At 39.0% G+C, this 16,022-nt stretch overlaps 1 pseudogene; it reads right to left on the reverse strand.

Annotated features, from left to right (window-relative positions):
• Window positions 1-1,611: 1,611 nt before the first annotated feature.
• Window positions 1,612-15,003, reverse strand: LOC148522655 (uncharacterized; annotated as a pseudogene).
• Window positions 15,004-16,022: the final 1,019 nt, after the last annotated feature.

The following is a 16,022-nucleotide window of genomic DNA, read 5'->3' on the forward strand; positions in this document are numbered from 1 at the left end:
TGAAAATTTAAAATAGAATACAAAAAATATATATATATATTTGCCATGTTCTGAAACATTGACATACTTACCAGTGTATTGTCTTCTTTGTGAAGTCGCCGTGAGCGCAGCCTATTGCGATATATATATATATATATATATATACATATACACAACAAAGAAAGTAGAGAGGCGGTGCTCAGAGTCTTATCAATCACAAAGTGAACCCTATTCCGGGGAAATGTATTGGGTCAATGTTTTGGGGACCGCATCCACTTCCTCAGGACAACATCAATAACAAAACATATGCATAAACTTTGTTGTATAGAACCATTTACCCCAATCTCCCAATGAAAACAAATGAAATCAGGTCCCGTCGGCTGTCCACTGCCCTCCATGTCCTCCAGCTGTGGCATTTCCATCGCACCAGAAGCGATGTCATCGGACACAGCCACAGGACAATGGTAACTGTAAACAAGCAAAATACAGTGAGTACCATTGTGCAACCACAAACAGATGTATTTCTGCTATATAAACTGCAAGTGCATAGCCATAAACACATGTCAAACAATGCAAACATAATATAATTGAAATAGATAATCTAAAAGAACATAATCTTACAAAACATAAAAATTACCTTACTAAATGTGCATAAAAACAGTGTATAGATCCCCAGTTCATGTATATATACTGAAAAATATATAATGAATGTAGCCCTTAAAAAGAACATGACACCCATGTAAATATTAGTCTTAGACTTCCTGTCAGAATATCCCACGAAATAACGGGACATACACTAATACCTAAAATCCTAAAAAAAAATAATATAGCACCATCTAGTGATCAAATATAAAAATTACACCACAGGCTATTGAAAAATGTCTAGAAACTTAAAAAATTTGAAAAAACTTTAACATGAAATCTGAAAACACAAATATAACATAATAAGTCTAATTGTATTATAAGAAATTAATCATAAGAAAATTAATTAATCCAAAAGACTTGTTGAGGCCATGGGGGATATTATATCTAAATGGTGGATCCATCTGGACTGCAACTGTAGTAATTTTTTTGCTCTGTCCCCTCCACTGACTGATAATGGAACATGATCAATTATACTGTATTTTAAAGTTGCCAGTGTGTGGCAATAGACAACAAAATGTCTAGCAACTAGCTGCTCGCTCACACCAGTCTATAAAGCTGACCGAATGGCAGATCGCTACTGGGCCATATGAATTTTAAACTGACACTCAGTTTTACCAATGTAGTATAAACCACATGGGCAGAAAATCACATACACTACGAAGGTAGAATTAAAGGTAAGAGACCACTTAATAGGGAATTTCTTGCCAGAATGGGGATCCAAAATAAACTCCCCCATACGCATGTATGAACATGTAGTACAGCCTAAGCATTTATAACACCCCTTCTTACGGCAGAGGAAAGTTTTTGTCATTTGTGTGTTGTTATCATAACATGCGATGACAGTATGAACAACATAATCCTTAATAATCCTGACTCTACTATGACTGGGCTCACGGTTGGTATCTTTAAATATTTAAGTTCAGGGACTGATGTAATAATGTGCCAAAATTCATGAGCTTTCAGTTTTGTAGCCTTACTATTAACAGTTTACTTGATTACCCAAGGGAATTTATCCTTTTTATTTTTACGGGGGGATTTTGTAGCTAAAAGGTACTCCCGTGTATGAGACAAAGCTTTATTTTTTGCTGTCACCAATTCTTTTTCAGGATACCCTCTTTCAATAAATTTTCCCATCATTGGTTGAAGCTGTTTATTAGTCTCCTGAATATCAGTATTGCTTCTAAAAATACGCAGAAACTGCAAATAGGGTAAACTCTTGTTCTTGGTGGAATGGGAATACTGTTTTTGCATACAAAGTTTTAATCAAATCACACAAGTAATATATGTTAAAAAGACATTTATTACAAAGTAAAAGGAAGAATACTTTACTTGCTTTTTCAGATCTACTTAAGACATAGATGTGTTCATTCCCCAGGAGCCTCTCCTCCAACATGTTGGAGCTGGGATCTCATACTTCAAGCATAGACAAAAGGCTCACTGTATAATGACATGTTACATCTTATATAGGGAAGAAACATATGCATAAACATTTAACAAGTACAAAGGTCATGTTAGGAAATATTAAGTAAAAGAAAGAGGAAAGAACAGACAGTAGTGGGCACTGCTGCCTCAATTATGAAAGTTGGACATGTTGTAGACATATGACTATTTCTGATGTGTACTCAGATGAACTGAAGGTAAGAAACAATGGGACACTATTTACTTTACATATAAGGACACAACAAGACACTATTTACTTAACTTAAACAGTGCAATTGTCCTATCCTTGTGCAATGTATGCATACATTTCAACCTAACTATCCCTTCTTATGTCTGACACAGATATCTGTATTCTTTATACATTTATATAATCACACAATATGGCTTCCAGCAACAATATTTTATACTCTACCACATTCAACCCTTGATTTTATAATGTACTAAGGTAATACACATTATCAGGAAAACAAACATGTATAAACACAATCAGTTGACAGTTGGACATATTGAGTCCTCAAAGGTAATTGTCCTCTGTGCGAATCAAACCACATTCCAATGGATTTATCTCCCGACCCTTGCACTGTGGGTGAATCCATACAATTTAACAGTCTTTTACTGTTGTCATTGGCACTGTAATGTATGTCTCTAGTATACAGACAATCACAAGAAAGCTTCTGGTATCATGATCCCGGAATAAGCATGAGGGATGTCATCTATCTTGATAATATATCTTGAAAAATAAAGGAAAACAGGGTGAGTCTCAATATCTAATACAATATAATAAGTCAGTCCTATAGATATAAATTTCAACTTAACTGTCTCAGTGCATTTGCTTAACAGAAAAATGTATACCTTACCCTTAATAAAAAATCTTAACTAAACAAACAGAAATAAACATTTTTATTTCCCCACTCAGTTTGTATGTTGTGGGTGCAAAACTCTTGTGCATTGCCATATGTTATGGCTCACTGGTTATTAGTATCAGTGGCTTCCAGCAACAATATTTTATACTCCGACCACAACCATTAACTGTGGGTGCTGGGTGAAAGCTGTTGAAATTCAGCAATGTGTTACGGTCTGTGAGTTTGGAATATAAGAAAGTCCCTATTACTCCATCTGCAATCTTGATCAGTATATCCAAAAAACAAATCTTTTTAGAATCACACATTGATGAGGCTCTCAGACCTATTTTGTTTCTCCACAATCTCAACCAGCTATTGTACATCACTCTGCAAAAACACCAACCGGTCATCAATGGAAAATATGGGGTGATTGCTTTTGTAATATTAGGATGTTCAAAAAATAAGCCCCTTTCGATTTCCCACATGTAGGCATTGGAAAAGGATGGGGTCACTAATAAACCCATGGCACACCCGTTTTTTGTCTGAAAATTTTCCCATTAAACAGAAAAAAATTATGCTTCAATATAAACACCAAGAATCTTTAAAAAAAGGAAATATCAGGTACCTTGTAATGCACATTGCCCATAATGAAGTGTTATACAGCTTTAAGCCCTGCCTTATGGGTGACACAAGTATATAAACTTGTCACGTCTAGCATAGCCAAGTCAGTATCACTGGTCAACTCTCCTATATCATGTAAAATCCTTAATAAAGTGCTTGAATCCTTCAAATATGTAAATTATGTTTTATACAAGGCTGAAGATAGGAGTCTAAATACACAGCAACTGGCTCGCACAAGGATCCCCTCGCTGAAATGATGGGTCTACCAGGGGGTGTCTGTGCATCCTTATGCATCTTGGGCAAGGTATAAAAAAATGGTACCACCGGAAATTTGCACAAATAATTTTATTCCAATCTTAGATGAAATGAGACCATCTTTAATGGCCTCTTTTACAATTTCATCCAAATCACATTTATAGCTGGCTGAAGGATCTCTATCTAACCTCTCATATGTGTCCATGTCACTTAGCAATCTTTCACATTCCCCTATATAATCAACAGTTTCTTGTATGACAATGGAGCCCCCTTTATCTGCTCCCCTGAATATAATGTCTTGCATTTACTAAGGGACTTCAATGCATTATTCTCAGCTATGGACAGATTATGTTGCACGTGTCCAATATCATGTTTTCCAGACTTCAATAATAGTCTATTGAAAGTTTTTATGGATGGATTGGATGAGTCTGGATCAAAGTTAAAGTACGGTCCTAATTTTCTCACTCTGGGAAGCAGATCCGCTGTGCTGGAAATGATAGATTGTTTGTAGAAATTTCCTTTAAATGTAGAGATCTTTGCAATTTAAACATTTTTCAAGATTCCATTTAAATGTATCTGCAGTGTAAATAACAGTGTAAACTTTACTGCATAAATCAAAGTTTTGGGGACGTACTTCAGGACAGTAAACAATCATCAATACAGGTGCACTTACCAATCATAATCCCCCCATCTGTGAGCATCCTGGAAGAGCTGCCCTCCACTCCGGTCTGTACACTTCCGGAAACGCTTGACTGCCATACCGGAAGTGACATCGTGGGTCCTGGCAGCGCATGGAAACATAATAAACAAAGCAGTATTACTGCTAATCCTTAAACATGACTAAAAGATTAGAAAACATTAAAATAGTGACTAAAATCTACATAAGATATGTGTTCAATCATAACACATGATAAAGTGATAATACATTATTATTATTATTATTATTATTATTATTACCATTTATTTATATGGCGCCACAACTGTTCCGCAGCACCTTACAAAGTACATAGACAAATAAGTAACCATTTACTTACAATACAATACAATACAGGACATGGATGAACATTGCTATATTAGCGACCTTTACGCCTGCATAAGCAGGCAGGTGTTAGTTGCCCTAGTGGGGAGTAAGAGATCAATTAAATTACAGTAGGGAGAAGCACAAGATGGTAGAGGGCCCTGCTTGAAAGAGCTTACATTCTTTAAGGGAGGGGCAGACAAACAGGAGTGACACGGAATGGGGTAGGTGGGGAGAAAGGAAGATGTAGCAGCAAGTTAGGATGGAAGGCTTTAATGAAGTAGTGGGTCTTAAGAGCTCATTTTAAAGATTGTAGTGTGGTGCAGAGTCTGATGGGGAGAGGGAGGGAGTTCCAAAGGTGAGGAGCAGCACAGGCAAAATCTTGGAGGCGGGAGTGGGAGGAAGTAATCAATTGGCATGAAAGGCGGCGTGTATTAAGTGAACAAAGAGGGCGGATGGAAGAGTGAAAGGAGATGAGATCAGAGATGTAAATGGGAGAGGAATGGGTGAGGGCTTTGTAAGTGAGTATGAGAGCCTTGAATTGGGTTCTGAAAGGGAACAGGAGCCAGTGGAGTGCTTGCAAAAGAGGGGAGGCAGATGTTGAGCGTTTGGAGAGGAAGATGAGCTGAGCAGCAGCATTGAGCAGAGACTGGAGAGGAGAGAGATGGGATTTGGGGAGGCGAGCTAGGAGAAGGTTACAGTAGTCCAATCTGGACATGACCAGTGAATGTACAAGGGTTTTGGTAGCATCCTGGGTGAGACAGGGTCTGATCTTGGAAATATTCTTGAGATGGAAATGACAGGACTGCGACAGGTTCTGAATGTGTGGTTTGAAGGAGAGGGAAGAGTCCTGGATGACTACAAGACAACACACTTTGGGACTAGATGAGATAGTTATGCCATCTTATTAATAAAGAAATAGTGGGACATGATGTTATGTGGGAGGGTGGGAAGACTATCAGCTCAGTCTTAGACACTTAGACATATTAAGTTTGAGAAATCGCTGGGACATCCAGGAAGAGATAGCAGAAACACAGTTAGAGACACAAGTAAGGAGATAGGGGGAAAGATCAGGTGAGGAAAGGTAGATCTGAGTATCATCAGCATAGAGATGATAATGGAGGTCAAAAGAGCTGATGAGTTTACCTAGAGAAGACATATAGAGAGAGAATAGGAGAGGTCCAAGAACAGATCCTTGGGGAACACCTGCTGTAAGAGGCTGTGGGGGGTGGAGTCGCCATGAGTGAAAACAGAGAAGGAACAGTCAGAGAGGTAGGAGGACAGCCAGGAGAGAGCAGTGTCACGTAGACCAAGGGAGTGAAGGATATGCAGTAATAGAGGGTTGTCCACAGTGTCAAAAGCAGCAGACAGGTCAAGGAGAATGAGCAGGGAGTAGTGGCCCTTGGTTTGGCAGCAAGGAGGTCGTTGCTGACTTTTGTGACAACAGTTTCAGTGGAGTGGAGAGAATGGAAGCCAAACTGAAAAGGGTCAAGGAAAGAGTGGGAGGAAAGAAATGTGGTGAGGCGGTTGTAAACAATAGGCTCAAGGAGTTTGGAGGCAAAAGGGAGTAGAGAGATTGGTCAGTAGTTAGAGAGAATGTTAGGGTCAAGTTTACGTTTTTTAAGAATGGGGCAGACAAGGGCATGCTTGAATACAGAAGGAACAGTGCCAGAAGAGAGGGAGAGATTAAGGAGGTGGGCAAGTTGGGAGCTCACAGAAGAGGTAGCGGAGGAGGTGGGAGGGGATAGGGTCGAGGAGAGAGGTGGAAGGGGGGGAGGACTGGATAAGGGTCTTAACTTCCTCTCCAGTCATATGATGTCCTGATGTATGGAATCAATTTTAGATGTGAAGTAGGTAGCAAAGTCATTGGCAGAGAGCAAGGAGGGGAGATGAGGAGAGGGTTGGCAGAGGAGGTAGCTGAAGGTGGAAAAGAGATGCTGGGTATTTGAGGACAGGGAGGTGATGAGGATCTTGAAATATGACTGTTTAGAGAGGGAAAGGGCAGCACTGTAGGATGACAGCATGAATTTGAAATGGAGAAAGTCTGCCTGAGAGCGTGATCTTCTCCATTGTTGCTCAGCGGTTCGTGAACATTATTGCAGGTATCTGGTGCATTTGGAATGCCATGGTTGAGGTGTAGATTTGCGAAGGTGAGTAGTGATCACTGGAGCAACAGAGTCAAGAGCAGTAGTAAGGGAAGCATTGTATAGGGAAGCAGCCTATTCAGCGCAGGAGAAAGAGAGGATAGGGGAGAGAAGTGAGACAAGTAGGGAGAAAAGAAAGCAGTGTCGATAGCTTCAATATTACGCTTAGTGATGGTGGCTTTTGGAGGTAGAGGATGGGAGGGAGAGAGGGATAGGTTAAATGAGAGGAGGAGATGGACAGAGAGGGGGAATGGGGAATTGGAGTAGGCAGAAATATCACAACGGTGAGTGAATACCAGATCAAGCAAATGCCCACTTGCAAGGGAGGGTCAGGAGGTCCATTGGGAGAGTAGAAATGAGGAAGTGAGGGTGAGTAGTTTGGAGGCAGCAGATTCTATGGGGATATCAATAGGAATATTGAAGTCACTGAGGATAATAGAGGGAAGTCTGAGGAGAGAAAGTGAGTGAGCCAGGAAGCAAAGTTGTCAAGGAATATGAAGGGAGAGCCAGGGGGACGATAGATGACAGTTACTCTGAGGTGTACTGGTTGGAAGAGGCGTATAGCATGACCTTCAAATGTGGAGAATTTAAGGGATGGTTCTGATGGTATATGTTGGTGTGAGTAACCAGGGGATAGAAGGACCCCAACACCACCACCATAGCGACCCTCAGGCCTGGGGGTGTGGGAGAAGGTGAGGCCCCCATAAGAGAGTGCTGCATGAGAAGTGGTGTCAGAGTGTAAAATCCCAGTTTCAGTAATGGCAAGGAGATTCAGGGAGTTGAAGATGAAAAGGCCATGGGTGGGGGCCAGTTTGTTACAGACTGATCTGGCATTCCACAGGATAGAGTGACAGAGTTGATAGGAGAGATGTGAATGAGATTATCAGGGTTGCAATAGCGTGGAGATGAGAATACTTTGGGAGAACGAGATGAATAGAGTGTAGGGATATTATGGGCTCCTGTGCTAGGAGGGGACCCTGTAGGAAGTGGGCAGGAAGGAAAGTTAAGGAGACATGGATGAAAGTGGGGCGAAGTGACAGTGAGATAAGTAAGGGAGGAAAGATTACCAGTGGGGTAGTAGGATCCTTGGGGGGTATAAGAGAAAGAAAATGGAGTAATGGGAGAAGAGGGGGAGGAAGGCAGATAGAGAAAGGGAGATAGGAGGAGGTGGAGGAGACCAGGGGAAATGGATAGAGGTGGAATTAGAGGGCAGAACAAAAGATTAGTTAGAAACTGAGTGAAGGGAGGAGTTGAATACAACATGGACATGGTAACGATGAGGTAAAGTGTCAGCACAACAGAAATATATTATAGAGTTTTGAAAAAGTGGAGCTAAGATGGGAGCAGAAATTGAATATTGGAGTAGAAAGTAGTAGTAGCTAGATGATGTAAGACTAGGCCAAAGAGCTAAGGTAAAAAGACATTATTAGAGATTTAAGCTGACATTAACAGTATTCAGTAAGACTATCTGTTCAGCACAGAGACAGCACAAATAGTAGCAAGTGATGGCCAGAGTTTTTGTAGCAACCAGAGTTCAGTGTTGCAAGTCCAGGTTATGCAGTCAGCAGGAATTTGTGGCAGTGAGATTTTGAAATCACCTTTTGTTGATGGTTTTTCTCCAAATATAGATTAGGTTTTTAGAATTGCAGATCGGTTATTTCCCTTCTGTTCCACTTCGGTTCAATGCTGGTCTAACGCCAGTATTAATCTTAAAATGCACTTTTGAACAGTGCATTTCTGAATGGGACAATTCCAGCCAGGCTATTCCAGCCTACTAATGACCAATATGTAGGAGACCTGGCATGCTAAATTACTGATTGCTTACAAGCCCAGCACCCTCCCACTAATATGGCTAGCAATAAATTGAGTAAGACAAACACACAGGACATACCACTAGGCTAATAACAGGCTCAATGAGCTATCTAACAAAGATACTAAAAACATCAAACTAATATACTATGCAGTGATATGCTAAATAACATTGCTTATCAGCAAAAGTCTGAGACTTGTAGTCCGTTACCTAAGTTCTCAGGCTGGCCAATATATATTCAGTATAGCCAAAGTCTGAGACACTAATAAAGTAATTTCTATCATTAAAGAGAATGAGGCCGGCACTGCAGGGCAAGCACTAGATGATATCACTCATGAAGCATATTGTCTAGTGGATAAGCGCCATAAGACCAAAATTGATCTTTAAATGCTTTTATGAATATTAATTATCTCCGGGCATATATTCAGCCTATGTGGTTTGTTCAGTTTCCACATGCAAGTGGGCAGCATAGAGGCAAAGTATTAGCTATTAAGATCAGGTTTCTGGCACATACCCCAATGTATATTTCAAATAAGGCTTTACCATGTAGTGCCCATAACATCTTGGAGAAATTGCTCCTACCTATCCTGATGGAACAGGAGAAAACATTCTTGTTTATGCGTGAGATACATATTTGATGTTTCTTAAGGAATATATCAAAACCGTAATCTTTAATAGTATTAAATAAATGTACACAAATCACATGTATCACATAACAAAAGTTTATTGAGTAACAGCATAGGAAATAAATTGCAGAAAGTTATTGGAGTTAATGACAATGTGTAGGCATTAATAAAAATAACAACTAAAGCTGTATATAATGATATTCAGTTCAGCATGAGGATGTTTGTTATAACAGGATACAGTATATTAAATTAAATAATGTGAACAACTTGAAACACTGTATAACTGTGTTACATCATTTTGTTCCAATTGGCAATAGTTCAGTCAACAATATGTGATCTGACCAAATCAATAGTATAAACAATTCACATTGTATCTGCTTATACACCTAGTGAATACTTGTGCATAACCTTCCTATTGTCTATTCTGACAGTCCCTGTTACTTATTTAAAAAAATTATACCTTTTTTGTTTTCAATTTTAATAATTCACCTTTTAATGGGTTATATGTTTGTGTTATAATTTTATATGGAATTTAATGAAAAATATATTGTGTTTGTGTGATCAGTGCAACTCATCACTATCCTTTGTAGTTTTAAACCTGATATTTTTTTTCTAGTGGTAGCACCTCCTCACTTAGTAACTAATAATTTGATATTTAAATTGAGTATTAAATAAAAGCTCACAGACTGGTGCAGTTGCCTCTCTTTATCCAACTGAAAAATCTGTTGTACACCTAGAGTATCAGAGCACTTTGCTTATCTGGCAGCTCTAAGGATATTCTCTTTAAAGTGGAAAAAGAGGTCTCTCATTAGGGTTTTGCTGGGAAAGTTATAAGCCCCCTCTCTCATTCTGGCAGGCAATGAACTTGATCAATGAGAAGATCTTGCATCAAAGTAAAGGGGAGGAATTATAGGATCAGCTTGGTCATATATTCATGTCTGAGATACCCTGAATATTGATATTTTTCTGTCTCGATCTGTCCTCTAGTTCTGGCAGCTTTTTTTAGATTGCCACTCAGGTTGCATCTTGGAGTGAGCTGTGAGGAGGTTTTGTCTAAAGAAATAAGTTCTTGCATATTTCCCTCCTGGTGGTCTATCCTCCCAGGCCCACTAGCTCTGATCAATGTGATTGCACAGATGTCTCCATTACAAATAAAATGTCAGTATAGAATGCCACAAACAAATTAAACATCAACTGAGTGGTGAGAGGGGCAGAGAGGTCTAGGTCCACTTCTAGGTTTGCTGGAGAAATAAAGCCCTTCAAAACTTGGTGGCAGAAGGTGGCTCCTCTTTTTATACTGCAGAGGTTGTCAGCCTCTGTCTAGGGGCTGACATAGTTATAAATTGAAAAGGAGATGGTATATTTGGGATTTACATCCATGTTTAGGTGGCATGGTAGTATGGTATGTAGTAAATATAAACACATAGGAGAAATGCATGAAAACAGAGGGTATTAGTGGATGATTTTATAGTTTGTGAATGATTGACTAGTGTATGGGTGAGGTTGGCATTGGCCCAACAAGGGTGGCATGGTGTAAGAAAGCATTACTTCATGGGTAATGGATAGCCAAATACTGAAGTTCACACATTAAATCCCAGTCACATGACTTTAGAGGAATTCAGCAAGTTGCTACCATGAATAGTTAGAGCTACAGCAAGTCTGGAGGTCAAGATTGCAGCTTTTTAAGATGGTGAGCAAACAGTGCAGTACCTCTGCCTCATGCAGTCCCAAGGTCCTGGTGCTACACTTTAACATCAGTAACACAAATAAAATGAGGAAATGACAACTCAGCAGGAAGCTCCAAATATGCTCTTTTTTGCATTATATCCTCAACAAGTGTTGTTAATTGTTTTTTAAATTAATTTAATTCGGTGCTGACAATCCATATTCCTTACAACTGCTAGGAGAAAAGAACACATTCTAGTGCCTATTTAGAAATATTATAATTCTAATTCTTTGTATCATTCAAAGGGCCATATGTAATAGGGTGATAGTTTAGAAAAGTGAGAGTTTCTGATACTTTTTAAACTTTGCCAAAGTAATAGAGTCCAAAAACAAAGTAACAGAGCAAACTTGCATGTTTTTTTAGGCTTATAAAACTCTCACGATTAAAAATCTCATTCAGATGTTTTCCCATTTTGAAGATAAAACTCAACCAATGTGAGAGTTTACTGCTAAACTCTCACATTTTCTAAACTCTCACCCTATTACATTTGGCCAATAGTATTTGATAGACTCAGCATGCAGCCAAAATGGGAGACTGGACATCTGTAAAGTTGTGGCTTTAGGCACCTAACCACAGATCCACTTTTTCTATTATGCAATGGAGCCCTGGTTCTTCAACAGCACGGTCAAGCTGGGAGCAGGTGGGTATTGAGACTATTGCTTTAGCCTGAAGGAAGGCTCAGCTGTAAGTATCCATATGGGGTTAGTCTGCTCACAGCAAAATCAAGCCTCAGCAGGTGATAGGAGGACACTACATGTAAGAACTGAGGATGGAGAATCCCCTGTAGAGTGTCCTTTAGTGACTAGGCTGCAGGAGCAGTTAGGATGCACATCTACTCTCTGTGCCAACCAGGCCATGCCCCTATTACATAGGAATTTAACTGTAAAAGTTAATAGGCCATGAGCGAGATTAACAACATTCTCAAAGTGGATTGTATCTGATTGTAGTTGATCGGCCAATATGTGTGCTGACAGTCAATCAGTGTGTACAGACAATATGTCTGTGAACTACTTAATTCACAGACATATTCCATTGGCTGTGCTGCACAGTCAAAAGACAGATATGTCTACAGACATATCTGTCCATCAGCAATCGGTACAGGCGGTCTGCAGGAAACATTTACACACACAGCGGCAGCCACAGGGAGGAGGTGGCTCCCACCCACTTCCCTGCCTGTGGGTCCCTGAGCTGCCGGATTGATGATGGCCATTCATGTGTATGAACAACTATCATCTAAAAAAATATCTGCAGAACACTTCATCTGCAGGTATATCTTTCAGGTGTGTACCCACCTTTACTGCCTTGTCTGTCATGCTCTTTACAATGCTATCATGTAAACATTCTTATCCCCCTCCAGGATTTGTTCTAGAATATAAAACACAAAGTTGAGTAATTTTGTTAATTAGCTTGTCCCTCTGTAGGTTCTAAATTACAGATAAAGATCTTCTCTTGGAAGCATTGTTAGAATAATTAAACAATGGGTCCTGCAGACTGGATTGAATGAAAGTCATGATGACTCATGCTATAATGATGCCGATACTATTAAATGCAATATACTGGGCCTCACACACTACCCCTACACAACAGATATATAATAAGAACAAATAGGATGAAATTATTTTATTTTAGTCAAAGGAACACATTTTATCTTATTGGAGTCTTATATGGTCATACAAACATTTTTGGAATGTCCCTGCTCAGTCAACCACAGCTCCCTATATATATGCAGATATTATTACATATAATATACTGGGCCTTACACACTACCACTTCACAATAGACATAGAATTTGTAAAATTAGGATAAAATAATTGGATTCCAAACAGAGGAAAGCATTTCATTTTTTTTGGAGTCTTATGTGGTCATCCGTCCATGAAAGTGACCCCAGTTTAAGCAACTTGCTATAAAATTCCCAAAGAGAATTATCCACATGTGGTGCAAACACCAGAAACGGGCTTTGGCACCCTATACCATGTTCTTTCAATTATAACACTTGGTTTTGGGTGATGAACAGGAGTGTTGCTATTGCAATTATATTGATACCAAATTTTTGTATGTTCACCTAATTTTTATGTACCACATCGCAAGGCAATTTTGGGGGTCCATGAAAGATTGTAAATACCTATCCCAATTCTTCTGCTGGATATAGTAAAGTAAACAAACTATCCAAATCAAGGTGTGCAGACTTTACTTTTGTATATTTTAATGTTTAGACTGTCTATGCCCCTGTGGGGATGCTGAGAACTGTGCTTTGTGGAGGTTATGTACATTTAAATCTATATACACACTGTGCTATTGTGAGGAGGATTTCCAATGTCTTTTCTTGATGTAGTTGTGCTATTCTCAGAGGCGCTAAGGTGGAGGGGTGGATACTAATTATCCAGGCCTCGGCCAGTTAGAGGGGCCCAGGAATTAAATTGCCCACCCCTTACTCTTACCTGTTAGCAGCCCAGCATAAGCTGCTGTGTGCTGGGCAGCAGTGTGACCAGGCAGACTGCTGTCAGTGAGCAGATGTCTCTTCTCCTCTGCTTGTGCCGGGCTGGGAGGAACATGCCTTTCCTCTGTATTTGCCCATGGCTAAGGGGCTCACAGAGCCCCCTCCATAGCATGCAGCTTTTTTAATTTTCTGTAGGAGACATTGCCATGCCACCAATGATTAGGCAACACCCCACAAGAGTAATGGAGCCTAGGCCAGCTCTCTATGGCTCAGGCTATTTAATAGGATTACTTTGTCCTTTCAATTATAAGGGTATTTCTGTGTTTTTTACATATCATCAAGATTGTATTAACACCAAACTATAGTAAGAGGGATCTTTATTGAGTAATATTGAAGTGGATATATTTTTAAGGCCTCATCAGCTCTGAGCTATTGTATGAGCTTGAGTGATGTTACCAAGCTGCACTGTACTAACCAAATTTTTGTATGCAATTTATTACTGTGCAGTTGGTAAAGGGTATAGAAGGAGGTACCCAGCTTGTAAAGAGTAGAGATGTGTGTGTTGGGTTTAATGAAATTCTAACATATCCAAACTTAAGGGTTACAAGTAAATCTAAATCCCAACTCAGGCCTTCCCATCAAGCTCAGATCCCAAAAGAAGGCATAGTATATATGTATACAACATTCCTAATACTATGGGGATATACACATGTCTGGACACCTGAGTATGGAAGCTGGGAAGGGAACAACCAGGGCTAAATATATATATATATATATATATATATATATATTGGAGTAAACAATCAGTGTTATCTTTCTAGTACATCTCTTCAATTCTTAGCATTTATAAGGTTTCCCTCCTCTATGAATCCTCTGATGTCTAACAAGTTCATGCTTGCTGGTTAAACATTTGCTGCATTCAGAACATTTAAATGGCTTCTCTCCTGTATGACTCCTCTGATGTATAACAAGATATTGTTTGTAAGTAAAACACTTGCTGCATTCAGAACATGTAAATGGCTTCTCTCCTCTGTGAATCCTCTGATGTTTAACAAGCTCATACTTGGTAGTAAAACACTTGCTACATTCAGAACATTTAAAAGGCTTCTTTCCTGTGTGACTCCTCTTGTGTCTGACAGATTTTGCTTACTGGTAACAAACTTGCTACATTCAGAACATATAAATGGCTTCTCTCCTGTGTGAATCATCTGATGTCTAACAAGCTCATGCTTGATAGTAAAACACTTGCTACATTCAGAACATGTAAATGGCTTCTCTCCTGTATGAATCCTCTGATGTAGAACAAGATTTTGCTTACTGGTAAAGCACTTGCTGCATTCAGAACATGTAAATGGCTTCTCTCCTGTGTGACTCCTCTGATGTGAGAAAAGCAGTGATTTACATGTAAAGCTTTTGTCACACTCAGAGCACAGATGCGGTTTCTGTCCTATGAGACTCATCATGTATTAAATTAGAAATTATTTAACTGTAAATGTTTTTTCTTTGAAAAAAATTAAAGTAGCTTTTAGGAATCCTCTAGTAGAAAAATAAATTCTTTATTTTGCTTGATCAAAGAACAGTCACTTTCCACAATGCCTTCTAATATTCTTAGTGCAAATCTTTCTCCAAATTTGTCCTATAAGGAAAAAAACATTTTTCAAAACATTAAATTTACTGTGTTACTTATTCTTTTATAGTATTAGAGGACCTTTATATAAGGAACATTATATATATATACTGTATATTTACATAAACTAACAAACATGATCCAGTCATTCAACATTGTAATGTGTTGTCACATTGCTATATACAAATTTCCATAGATGAGTAACACATGCTAACAATCTTGTCTTACCTACAGTCAGCCATTTTCTCTGCACACACCATGGGAATGGGGATAATGTGATCATCTCACAGTCACTCTGCTCAGTGTGATGTGTGCAGAGGAATCAGTGATCATTGTTGTATGAGATACCAGGCTTTTAAAAGGAATAATTTTTTTAGTGTTTGAGACTTGAATAAGTTGGGTGTAAGGGCAAAGGGTACATCCCTAAAGCTAAAGGATACTATGCTACTAGGGAAGAATAATAATAATTTTGACATGAGTTTTACCCTTGAAACTAAGATGCTGGCTCAGGTGAGAACACCCTCTGGGGAGGAAAGTACATTAAAACCATAGAGTTAAACACATAACACTGAGTCTGTTTATTGTCACATGCTGCTATAACTGCTGTTTTCTTACACTGGGAAATTGACAACTAATCATGGGAATAACTACCATGGATGCAAAGGGTGCAGCTGATAATAGGACCAGAGATAAAGAGGGCCAATTTCACTTTTCAAAGTTACATATGTTATATACTTTTTCACCATTGGGTGGTACTTAGAGGCCTTTACAAACTTTTGCTATGGGACTTAATATACCTAGTTATGCCCCTGTTACTAATTGAATAGCTGTTAGCATTAAAACACATAGATG

The sequence above is a fragment of the Taudactylus pleione genome, unplaced genomic scaffold, assembly GCF_031769625.1.
Source record: "Taudactylus pleione unplaced genomic scaffold, aTauple2 ptg000145l, whole genome shotgun sequence".
Classification (NCBI taxonomy): Eukaryota; Metazoa; Chordata; class Amphibia; order Anura; family Myobatrachidae; genus Taudactylus; species Taudactylus pleione.